The sequence below is a fragment of the Tamandua tetradactyla genome, chromosome 5 (assembly GCF_023851605.1).
Source record: "Tamandua tetradactyla isolate mTamTet1 chromosome 5, mTamTet1.pri, whole genome shotgun sequence".
NCBI classification, from domain to species: Eukaryota; Metazoa; Chordata; class Mammalia; order Pilosa; family Myrmecophagidae; genus Tamandua; species Tamandua tetradactyla.
Window position 1 is genome coordinate 179,752,216 of NC_135331.1, and position 12,707 is coordinate 179,764,922.

Consider the following 12,707-nt stretch of genomic DNA (forward strand, 5'->3'; position numbering starts at 1 on the left):
GTCTTACGGTGCTGAATTCCATTCCCTAACTCCAGGTGCATTAGAATGCCTGTAGTGCCCTCCCTTACACATTAAACCTGTGGATCTGTAATGGCTATGGGGAGAATAAGTCTGGACAGATTTCAACAGCAGCTGCTCTTCTCCTCTCCCAACCAGTAACAATGGGTGGGGGTTGGGCATGAAGCTTTCTCAGGATCTTTTCAATTTCCTTTGAGAACCTAATGGGGATTCTGGAAGAAAGACCCGCAAGAGGGTAAGAATCTCTGTTTGTGACCCCTAGAGGCTTCATGCGTTCACACTAACCAACAAACACTTAGTGTGTAGCAGTTCATTAATAATTCCTAGTTAAATCTTCTACTGGCTTAGACAGCATTTGAAACCATCTGTGTTCTGTTTGTCTAATCCATTCTTCCTTTTTCCTTATTTTTTTTTTTTAGATTGAGTACTTTTTATTATTCCATTTATTTTGCTGGCTTGTTAACTATAACTTTTGTTATTTTAGTGGTTACTTTAGGTTTTATAGAATACATCTTTAACTTATATTACCTTGAAGTGTTATTATACCCTTTCTCAGATAAGTTCCTTATATGCCTTCATTTTTTACCTCCCACCCTTTATGCTACTGCTGCTGTGAGCTTATATATGCTATAAGTTTGGTGACTCATTGTTACACTTCTTGCTTAAACTGTCGGTTATCTTTTTGTGCTGGTTTGAAAGGAAGTATGTCCCCTAGAAAAGCCATGTTTTAATCAGAATCCCATTTCATAAAGGTAGAATAATCCCTATTCAATACTGTATGTTTGAAACTGCAATCAGATCATCTCCCTGGAGATGTGATTTAATCAAGAGTGGTTGTTAAACTGGATTAGGTGATGACATGTCTCCACCCATTTGAGTGGGTCTTGATAAGTTTCTGGAGTCCTATAAAAGAGGAAACATTTTGGAGAATGAAAGCGATTCAGAGAGAGCAGATCAGAACAACATAGCCATGAGAAGCAGAGTCCACCAGCCAGTGACCTTTGGAGATGAAGAAGGAAAATGCCTCCCAGGGAATTTCATGAAACAGGAAGCCAGGAAAAGAAGCTAGCAGATGTTTGCTTTGTGCCCTTCCAGCTAAGAGAGAAACTCTGTATTCGTCATGTGCCCTTCCACTTGAGAAAGAAACTCTGAACTTCATCGGCCTTCTTGAACCAAGTTATCTTTCTCTGGATGCCTTTGATTGGACATTTCTATAGACTCGTTATAAATGGGACATTATCTCGGCCTTAGAACTGTAAACTAGCAATTTATTAAATTCCCCCTTTTAAAAGCTATTCCGTTTCTGGTATATTGCATTCTGGCAGCTAACAAACTAGAACACTTTTATGCAAAGATAATAATCTTATATATTTATCCTTGTAGTTACCATTTCCAGTGTTTTCCTTATGTCTTCAATTTTTTTTGGTCTCCCCACCCCACTTTGGAGACTTCAGTTACACCTGGTTTTCTTTTTGTTTTAAATTTTTATTCTGTTAACATACACATCACAGCATTTCCCATTTGAACCATTTAATGGTGTTTTTTAAATGGTATCAATTACATTCACAATGTTGTGCTACCACTACGACCAAGCAGTACCAAAACTGTTTCATCATCTAAATAGAAACCCTGTACCCATTAAGCAATAACTCCCCAATGTCCCCCCCCCCAACCCTGTCCTTGGTAACCTCTATTACATGTCTCTGTGAATTTGCTTATTCTATATATTTTATACAAATGGAGTCATACAATATTTGTCCTTTTGTGCCTGACTTAACGTTTTCAAGGTTCATCCATGTTGTAGCACATATCAGAATTTTTTTCCTTTTTATAACTGAATAATGTTCCATTGTATGTATACACTACATTTTATTTATCAGTTTATCTACTGATGGGAAATTAAGTTGTCTACACTTTTTGGCATTTGTGAATAATGCTTTATGAACAGCGGTGACCAAATATCTGTTCAATTTCTTGTTTTCAGTTCTTATGGGTATACCTAGAATTGGAATTGCTGGGTCAAGTGGTAATTCTATGCTTAATGTTTTGAGGAATGGCCAAACTGTTTTCCACAATGGTTACAGAATTTTACATGACATGATACTCCTTTAATATTATTTTTCTTTTTGCCTGAAGGACTTTCTTTAATGTATCTTGTAGTGCAGGACTTCAGATGATGAGTCCATTCAGTTTTCTTATATCTGAAAATGTCACTTATATTTCTGACAGATTATTTTCACTGGGTTTAGAATTGTTGGTTGATGATTTTATTTTTTCTTTCAGGACATTAAAGATGTTTCCCACTGTCTCCTTGCTTGTACTGTTTCCAATGATAAATCTGCTGCCATGCTTATTTTTTTCCATACACATATATATATATTTTTTTCTTCTTCCTATTTTGAAGAGTTTCTCTTTATCACTGGTTTGGCAAGTTTATGATTCACCTTGATATATTTCTTCATGTTTCTTCTACTTGAGACTTAAGTTTCTTGGATCTGGGGGTTTATTATTTTCATCAAATTTGGGAAAATTTTTGGTCATTATTTCTTCAAATATTTTTTTCTGCCCCCACTTCCTTTGCAGACTCCAATTACACATACATTAGGCCACTTGACATTGTCCTACAGCTCACTGATAATCTGTTGAATTTTGGGGCTCTTTCTTTTCTCTGTATTTCATCTTGGATAGTTTCTCTTGCTTTGTCTTCAAGTTCATTTATTAATCATTTCTTCTACAATGAAGGTCTATTAATCTCATTCCAGGTATTTTTACATCTCAGACATTGTAGTTTTCATCTCTGGAAGATAGATTTGAGACTTTAAAAAAAATTCTATCACATCTCTCCTTAGCATGTTCCTCTACCATTTAATTTTTAATGCTAATTCTGTAGTTTTGAATCATTTATCTTTATTTTTGTAAATTTTTAGTTGTGTTGTTTAAAGTGACTTCACACTTTAATATCATATTCAAAAATTTAATTATCACAATTATTTTTAGTTCCTGTTGTCCTATTTTTTTGTTTTAAACAAATAATGAGGGTGATTCATGTACACTAAAATTTAAGAACCACTGCTTTAGATGGTGTTTAAATAACTATTTCCCTTAATCTTAATTCTCAATATTATTTCCAAGCCCACTGGTACCTGTTATTGCTGAAATTAGGATATTATAAAAAACTAAAATGAAGGCAGCTGCCTGAAAATCTTTTAGAACACACCCAATTGCTTTTTTGTTTTTTAGTATGCTGTATGACCAGGGTCACATTTCATTCTCTTTCCATGTGGGCATCCCATTATTGCAGTGCCATTTGTTGAATTTTTGGGGGGTGGGGTGGGGTCCTGGAATTGAACCTGGGTCTCCCACATGGCAGGTGAAAATTCTACCAGTGAACTACTCCTGCATCCCCCCTCCCTGGTTGCCCTTTAAATGGTGTTTCCTCTTCAACTTGTACCAAAAAAGTAGTTAAAAGAAATCAATATTTTTGTCATATGTTTGTGTAAATAGGATCATTTTGCATTCTTTTAGCTTCTAGTTTACTTAACACAACTGGGAAGTGAAAAGATACCTGGCTAAGTGCAATAGTCAAAGTTGAATTTGAATGAGAATATTCATGAATATAAGTTTAATCAATTCAAACTAATTAGCTTCAAGATAAGTAAAATACATATCATTTAAGAGGCCACAGGCTTGGATAGAATAATGAAGATAAATCTGTGGCTATTATTTTCTAGTGTATGTAATTTTAGGAGTTCTTAGCTGCAACTAACAGAAATTATTTTACTTAGACAAAATTACTGTAAGGATTCTGAGCATCTCATGGGACCAAGGAGGAGGAATGCAGCTAAGGCTCAGAAAAGGCATTAAAGAAACTGAAAACCATCTGGGATCTCTGCATCTTTGGTCTCTTCTTTTCTACTTATCTGCTCCAGTTTTATTTCTGCAGTTTGTCTTTCTCTGTCCCTTTGTTCATTTGTTGGATTTGGCAGCCTTGCAGCTTCAAGGCTAACATGTTATAGGTGCAGTTATATGATAGAACTAATTCAGCTTTGTTCATGGTCAATTCCAAATTCTTGGTGAGAGAATCTGATTTGCCCAGTTTAAATTCCGTGCTGATATTTGGCCCAGTTAGCTGCAGCCAGGTTGGCCAGGTCATATAATTAGACATGACTGCTGGGGCTAGGCCTGAGGACCAAGGAGTCTTTGCAGGAGTAGTTTTTAGAGAAAACAAAAATATTATTAACTCATCAGGTGGACACAGGTCCTAATTTACTCCCAAGAGCCCCAAAATGCCTGTAATTTTATGGAGTCTACATCCTTACCCACCTACCTGATGCTGAAACCTTAATCTCCTGCCAAGTCATTTTTTACTACACACTTAAAATTGGGTAAATTACAGAGTATATATATTTTTTTATTGCTTGAGCTCTTTAAATCCTCTTCTGATTGCTGGAGTGATCCTTGTAGAAAGATATTACAAACCTGATGCACACCTGGCTGTCAGAGCTAACAGAAGGATGAAGTTTCCCCGTATTTGCTGATGTTCTAGTTTGCTAGCTGCCAGAATGCCATATACCAGAAACAGAATGGCTTTTAAAAAGGGGAATTTAATAAGTTGCTAGTTTACAGTTCTAAGGAAAAGAAAATGTTCCAATTAAAACAAGTCTATAGAAATGTCTGATCTAAGGCATCCAGGGAAAGATACCTTGGTTCAAGAAGACCAATGAAGTACAGGGTTTTTCTCACTTCTTCTCCTGGCTTTCTGTTTCATGAAACTCCCCAGGAGGCATTTTCCTTCTTCATCTCCAAAGGTCACTGGCTGGTGGACCCTCTGCTTCTTGTGGCTATGTCGTTTGGCTCTGTTCTCTCCGAATCTCCCATTCTCCAAAATGCTTCCTCTTTTATCGGACTTCAGAAACTAATCAAGACCCACCCAGATGGGTGGAGACATGTTTCTACCTAATCCATCTTAACAACCACTCTTGATTAAATCACATCTCCAGGGAGATGATCTGATTACAGTTTCAAACATATAGTACTGAATAGGGATTAGAAGAAATAGCTGCCTTTACAAAATGGGATTAGGATTAAAGCATGGCTTTTCTAGGGGACATACCTCCTTTCAGACTGGCACTTCCACCCTCTGGACCCTAAAAAATACATGTTTTTCCCATATACAAAATACATTCATTCCATCACAATATCAGAAATCCTTAAATCATTTCAGTAGCAATGCAAATGAAATACAAAGTTAGAAACAGTACAAACTCCTATCAAAGTTAGTTACAGGCATGATCTGTTCTAAGGCAAAGTTCTCCTCTGGCTCTGGAGCTATAAAAACTCTAAACAAGTTATTTGCTGCCAACATACAAAGGAGGAACATTCGTAGGATACATATACCCATTTCCATAGGGGGAAAATAACACAGGGGTCACCGGACCCAAGCAGTTTTGAAAACCTGCAGGGCAAACTCCATTAGATTTCAAAGTCTGAAAGTCATTTATCTTCGGGGCTTTAGAAAGTGGCAGTCCCACCCTTTCCAAAGGCCTATAAAGTAGTTTGCCTTTCTCTGAATACAATCTTTGGGGACAATGGGGAGACCACCTTTTTCTCGGCTCCACCCTCTCTTGAGCATTGGGGCTGCATCCAGGCTCTCTGCCATCTCCGGGGCACATGCTCAACCCTTCCATATGGTGGCAGCCAGGCTCTCCCTAAACCCCAAGGAATATGCTTCACCCTCTCCAAGGCCTGAGGTGGCATGACTCTTCCAATGCAATGAGGTGGGAGGCCCATTCTCTGCCTCCAGGCCAAACTCACCCTCTCCACATGCTTGGGTGGGTCCCCTCTCCTGGCCCAAGGTTTCTTGACTTTAGACCTCAGCCTCCATGGCATTGCCTCTGAAATTATTTTTCCTCCAATGTGTCCCTTCTCTGAGCCCACCGGTCCAGACTGGCAGCGGCTCTGTTTATACAGGTCCCACAGCACTCTCATTGGCTTTCTATGCAGTAGCCTTGGATCATGCCCATCAGACATAAGTAGTTTCCACAAGTCCTTCCTGGATAACTTCATGTCCAATCCTGGCATTCTCTGAAATGGCTGACTGGTTTCATATTTGGCCAAATCCTCATGTGGGGCACCACTCTCTGGGGTCTCCCTTCCTGGAGGCCCAGAATTTTCCAGAATATCAATTTCTGGTTTCTTTGTACCCAAGAGTTCAGTTCTCACCTTATCTCTTTCTTGTTGCATTTCACTATAAGCTGAAAGGAGAAACCAGGCTGCACTTTCCGTATTTAATTTGGAAATCTCTTCTGCTAAATATCCAAGTTCATGGCTTTTAAAATCTGTCTTCCAGCCAAAGCTACTAGTCAATTTTGCCAGATTATCTGCTATTTTGAAACAAGGATGGCCTTCCTTACGGTTTGCAATAACACGTGCCTCATTTCTGTCTAGAGTTTCATCACAGGTATCTTTAGAGTCCACATTTCTACCAACAGTCTCCTCAAAGCATTCCAGGCTTTTTCTATCAAGATCCTCACAACTCCTCCAAAATCTTCCCCATATCCATTTAAAAAGCCGTTCCAACATGCTTGGTATTTGCAAACTGCAGCAGCACCCCACTCCCTGGTACCAAAATCTGTTCTAGTTTGCTAGCTGCTGGAATGCAATATACCAGAAACAGAATGACTTTTAAAAAGGGGGAATTTAATAAGTTGCTAGTTTATAGTTCTAAGGCTGAGAAAATGTCCTAATTAAAACAAGTCTATACAAATGTCCAATCTAAGGCATCCAGGGAAAGATACCTTGGTTCAAAAAGGCCAATGAAGTTCAGGGTTTCTCTCAAATGAGAAGGCACATGGACAACACAATCAGGGTTTCTCGCTCATCTGGAAAAGCATGTGGCGAACACGGCATCATCTGCTAGCTTCTTCTCTTGGCTTCCTGTTTCATGAAGCACCCAGGAGACGTTTTCCTTCTTCATCTCCAAAGGTTGCTGGCTGGTAGACTCTGCTTCTCGTAGCTATGTCATTCTCTGCTCTCTCAGAAATCTCTCTTTCTCCAAAATGTTTCCTCTTTTATAAGATTCCATTAAACTAATTAAAACCCACCCGAATGGGTGGAGACATATCTCCACCTAATTCAGTTTAACAACCACTCTTGATTGAGTCACACTCCAGGGAGATGATCTAATTACAGCTTCAAACATACAGTACTGAATAGGGATTAGAAGAAATGGTTGCTTTTACAAAATGGGATTAGGATTAAAACATGGTTTTTCTAGGGTACATACATCATTTCAAACCAGCACAGCTGCTAATTATTTTTTAGAAAAATGAATCATGGTCCTATTTAAAGATTATTAGTGGAAAAAATCTCAACATCAACAACAAATGCATTTTGAGCAATAACTGACACATAGTGGTTATTCAAGCTATTAAAATAATGACTTTTCAACAATATCTAAGTGGTTTATAACAATAACACACAGCAAATTGCATTTTGGTGTTCTAAAAGGACATTCTGTTTTTGCTAACTCATACCCCAGGAAGCCATGCAGCTCTAAACAGATGCTTCAGGGAAGCATGACTGCGGCTATATCCTTTGGCCATGGTGGGCGATATTGACAACTGCTTTGAAAATGTTCCAGCAAAAATGATTTCAGCTATGGTTTATTATGCGGAACTCTATAAATCCAGTAGGGTGAGTTAAAAAAAAATAGATTCTGTTAAAAGCAGCTCTCTCAGAAAATTTTTCATCTTGCTTGAAATGAAATGGTCAGAGGAGATTAACATAGGTTATCTTGGATTTCATAATTTATTGCCAGTTCTACTATTTCTAAAGCATATGGTTATATCATCAGGTATATAAAATAGCAGCATTCCAGGAATTATCATTAGTAACTTGTCAAAACACCACCTTTTACTGCAAGTCCAAAGCCTAAGCTGAGGGGAGTGATATTAAAGGAAGGTTGGCTCAGAACAGTTTTCATTCCTCCAATTATCATCAATTATATCCTTGGATCAAATCAGACCATTAGATAGCTTCATAGTTAGATCACATTAGTCTGGCACTTTTTGCAGAATTTCTTTCATTGAGTTACCCTTACATGCCATAACAAACCCTTTTATCAAAAAGACAGCTTTATGAAATTCACCTCAGCTTTCATTGTAAAAATAAAGACTACCATTCTCTGTTTATTCAAATATCTTCTATAATAAAGTTTTATTGAGGAATTCTTTTTACAATTTAAGTCTAGAAAATCCTTTTTTTTTTTTACCCCAAGAATTCATCCTCTTTTCTGATAATAACTATCACATAATACATATTTTCATTCTAGCCCAAAGATGCACTGGGCAAACATTGAAGTATAAGCCTGGTTGTGTTGACCTTCTGTTGGTGATTGGATCGTGTCCCCCACAAAAGGCATGGTCAGGTCCCAACCTGGTCCTGTGGACATGAGTCCATTGTAAATAGGCCCTTTGAGATGTTGTTAGTTAGGGTGTGTCCAAACTGAATGAGGGAGGGTCTTAACCCAATACGGCTAAAGTCCTCATAAGCAAAGGAAATAGGAGATGGTAAGAGAAGTCTGGGGGAGGAGCCATAAGCTGGAAGTCAGCAGAACCCAGAAGAAGGAAGGAAGAGAAAGGAGAAGATGCCTCCATGTACATTGCCATGTGGGTGGAAAAGCGAAGGAACCCGAAAGATTGCCAGCCTGCTAGAAGATACTGACAGAAGATACTTCCTAGGAGAAAGCAAGCATTCTAGCTTCTGAAACCTTGAGCCAATGAATTCCTGCTGTTAAACCAACCCAGTGATGTATAGTATTTGTTTTTCACAGTTGGGAAACTAAAATACCTTCAATGCTGTGTTTTTATTTTCCTTTTATTGAGTCCTGATTTTCCAGTAGTATTCAATTAGTGGCTCCAACAGAAGAATATATATTTTTATTGTAATTTGTTCTTTGTAGTCACTTCTTAATTTTTTTAATGAAGCAGAATATATTTGCAAATACACACATTTTACATAAATTAAGTATAAAATGTCAATTAATTTAGAATTTAAAAGAATTTATGTATGTACAACACATGCACACACATGTACACAGATAGATACAGACATACACATGGCATCAGTTTAAAGATACAAACTGGGCTGGCCACAGTGGCTCAGCAGGCCAGAGGACCCGGGTTTGATTCCCGGTGCCTGCCCATGTAGAAAAAAAAAGAAAGATACAAACTTTTCATTTGATTCATCCAATCACCTCTAGGTGGTGGGCCTCTTCCTAGAAGGGAAAGCCATAGGGTAAATTACATGGTAATTGACTTCAAGACAAGTCTATCTCCAGGAGGCTACCTCTGACCATTCTATTTAATGCTGCATCATGCCCATGTTGCCCCACTTCCTGCACTCCTGATCTCACTGACCCTACTTCTCAGTTTCCCACCTGCTATGACAGACACCACACAGTGGGTAGCTGAGGCTAGACGGCTGTCTCCCTCCCAGAGTCGGTAGAGTGCTGGCTGGCTGGCAGTGCTTGGCTTCCTTGGCTTTCTCATCACCTGATGATGTCCTTTCCCTTCTCTTCTGGGTTCCATTGACTTCCTGCTTCTCCTCCACATGGCTTTCTGTTCATAAAGCTTCCTGTAATAGGATTAAAGCCCAATCTCATTTAGGTGGGCCAAACCTTAACTAGAAATAATATCTTCAAAAGGTCCTATTCACAATGGGCCCATACCCCCTGGGACAGATTAAGAACAGGTTTTCTTTCTTTCTTTTTTTTTTCCCCTGGGGTATACAATTCAACCTACCATATCTGCCACTCTTTCTTTTTCCCATGGTACTTATCACTTTGTGACTTTCAACATAATTTACTTCTTATGTTTATTGTCTGTTTCTCCTGCCTCTAATATAAGCTCCATGAAAACAGGGATATTTGTCTGTAATGATGTTTTTATCCCAAACACCTTACATAATGCCTGGCATATAGCAGGCATTCAATAAATATTTGTTGCATGAATGAATAAGTGCAATGTAAGTGCTGTGGATGCACCCAGGAAGGGATGTTTATTTCAGCAGGAGGGTATGGAAAAAGCTTCTACAGCAGAGGTGACACTGGGTAGTGACTGAAAGATATTTCAGGCACAAGCCTGAAGACCTTGGAGATGAAGATAAAAGCTGGCTAATACTAAAGGTGGAAACCATAAGTTGGTCTGTATGTGACATTCTCCCAGTACAATGACTAGTTTTTTGCGTCGTTTGCTGGGCCATAGCACCCAGTTAAAAACGAATCTAGGTGTTGCTGTGAAGGTATTTTGTACATGTGTTTAACATTTCCAGCCAGTTGACTTTAAAGGAGATCATTCTCAATAATGTGAGTGGGCCTCATGTAATCATTTGAAAAGACTTAAGAGCAAAACAAATTTCCCTGAGGAGGAAATTCTGTCTCAAGATTGCAGCATCAGCTCCTGTCTGTGTTTCCAGCCATCAAGTGTACCAATTATTTGATAGAAATACATTACACTCCCCACCCCATGCACATATGTATATATATAAAATGTCCTACTGGTTCTGTTTCTTCAGAGAACCCTGACTACTTGACATGCCCAGCATCTGAGGTAATCCTGGTCTCTCTTCTCCATCTCTGGCACTGCAAATTCCAAGTATCTTCTATTCACGCTGAGGTACCCACATACCAAGACATTCACTTTGGAAATGGAATGCAGAAAAAAGCAAAAGGAATGATTCAAACAGAAAAGATTTAACATTATATAATTTGAAAATATAGAAACATATTAAAATCTAAATACTGTATTTATTCAAAAAATTTTGAATTCTTTTGTCTTTTTTTTTAGGGCAACAAGAGTTCGGAAAGAAGGTAAAACACATCACTTATTTTGGGTTTTTGTGACAACATTTTAAGCAAGTTTTAATACAAGTCTATAAAGACGAATCTAATTGGGTTGGCACTGTCATCTCTGAAATCCATGTTTGCTTATATTGTATCAAGCATATTATATCAGTGTGGTTAATTTATAAAACTATGGAATCATTTAACATAATTTTAGTGGAAGAGAAAATAATAATTTTTTCGTTCGTAATATTTACCTGTATTAAAATTTTAAACTCCAGAGTAAAGTCAAGTTAAACAATCTGGCATAATTTAATTCGTATGGAATATGAATGTATTTTTACTCTACCAGATACATGACTTCAAAAAATAGTAAATTAAAATTACATTGTTAAAATTAAATGTAGGGCGGGCCACAGTGGCTCAGCAGGCAGAGTTCTCACCTGCCATGCTGGAGACCTGGGTTCATTTCCCAGTGCCTGCCCATCGGGAAAAAAAATTAAATGTAGCTACATTGGTGATAACATATTCCAAAGGTGGTCAACATGTGATAATCTTCAAACCAAAATTAATATCGTAATGAGGTCATGTGAGAGAAAATGTAACATTTATAATATCAAAAAAGGAAAAATCTTTTTAAAAAATACAAAAATGCTGTATCTTTGGATACAGCTGTAAGGCTTCTCGGGCTCCACTGCCCCAGGCATACGCAGAATTGAGGTTGTTTGAGAGCTTGTCTGGAGCCTGTGCCTTCCCCAGGAGAGGGCTGGGGTCCAGCTCAGGTGGAATCCCTCCCTCAAGGAATTCAGATCCCAGGGTCTGGAAAAGTGAAGCAATTAAAGTCAGTCTACAACCTCTCCTCTGTCTCCACCACACCCCCAGCAGGGAGAGTCCACTGAAGTTAAAGGTACCACATCACCTTATGCTGGTGGGACCTAAAGGCAGAAAAGCACCACATACTGGGAAGGATAGGAAAAATGCAAAGTCCAGAGACTTTATAGGAAAGTCTTTTAACCTGCTGGGTCTCACCCTCAAGGAAAACTGACACAGGTGACTCTTTCCTCCTAAGAGGAGACCAGTTTGGTCTGGGAAAATCTGACTGGGGTCTGTAATACCTAAGCAGACCCTACAAAGGGCTGGTGGGTAAGGCATCATACAGGCAGGGCAAGAAACAAAAAACAAGAACTGATCTGTTAAACAAAACCTAAGCTAGAGGATGAGAATAAGCTGAACTGAATGTCAAAGAACAGACAGATAACAAAGTCATCCAGCAAGAAAATCCTAGGGATAAAAAAAGTAAAAACAATCTCAGAATAAACTAATTAAGGTAACTAAATGCCTAGATGCTAGCAAAAAATAACAAATCATACTAGGAAAATTGAAGAAATGGCCCATTCAAAGGAATAAACCAACAATTTGGACAGACATGGAAAACCTCATCAAAAATCAAATCAATGAATTGAGGGAGGATATAAAGAAGGCAAGGAATGAACAAAAACAAGAAATTGAAAGTCTGGAAAAACAAATCACAGAACTTATGGGAATGAAAGGCACAGTAGAAGAGATGAAAAAAACAATGGAAACCTACAATGTCAGATTTCAAAACGCAGAAGATGGGATTAGTGAATGGGAGGAAAAAACATCTGCAATTCAACAAGCAAAAGAAAATGTAGGCAAAAGAATGGGAAAATATGAGCAGGGACTCAGGGAATTGAATGACAACATGAAGCGCACAAATATACGTGTTGTGGGTGTCCCAGAAGGAGAAGAGAAGGGAAAAGGAGGAGAAAAACTAACGGAGGAAATTAACACTGAAAATTTCCCAACTCTTATGAAAGACTTAAAA

General features: G+C 38.3%; 1 protein-coding gene across 1 annotated transcript in view; it reads right to left on the reverse strand.

The window, feature by feature from the left end:
• Positions 1-8,237: 8,237 nt before the first annotated feature.
• FAM184A (family with sequence similarity 184 member A) overlaps positions 8,238-12,707 on the reverse strand; it is a 151,726-nt gene continuing 147,256 nt past the window's right edge. The window contains exons 19-20 of the transcript XR_013176391.1: positions 10,577-10,717; positions 8,238-9,654 (exon numbers count right to left, since the gene is read on the reverse strand). The gene's annotated coding sequence lies outside the window, so the exon portion shown is untranslated. The remainder of the gene's footprint in view (positions 9,655-10,576; positions 10,718-12,707) is intronic.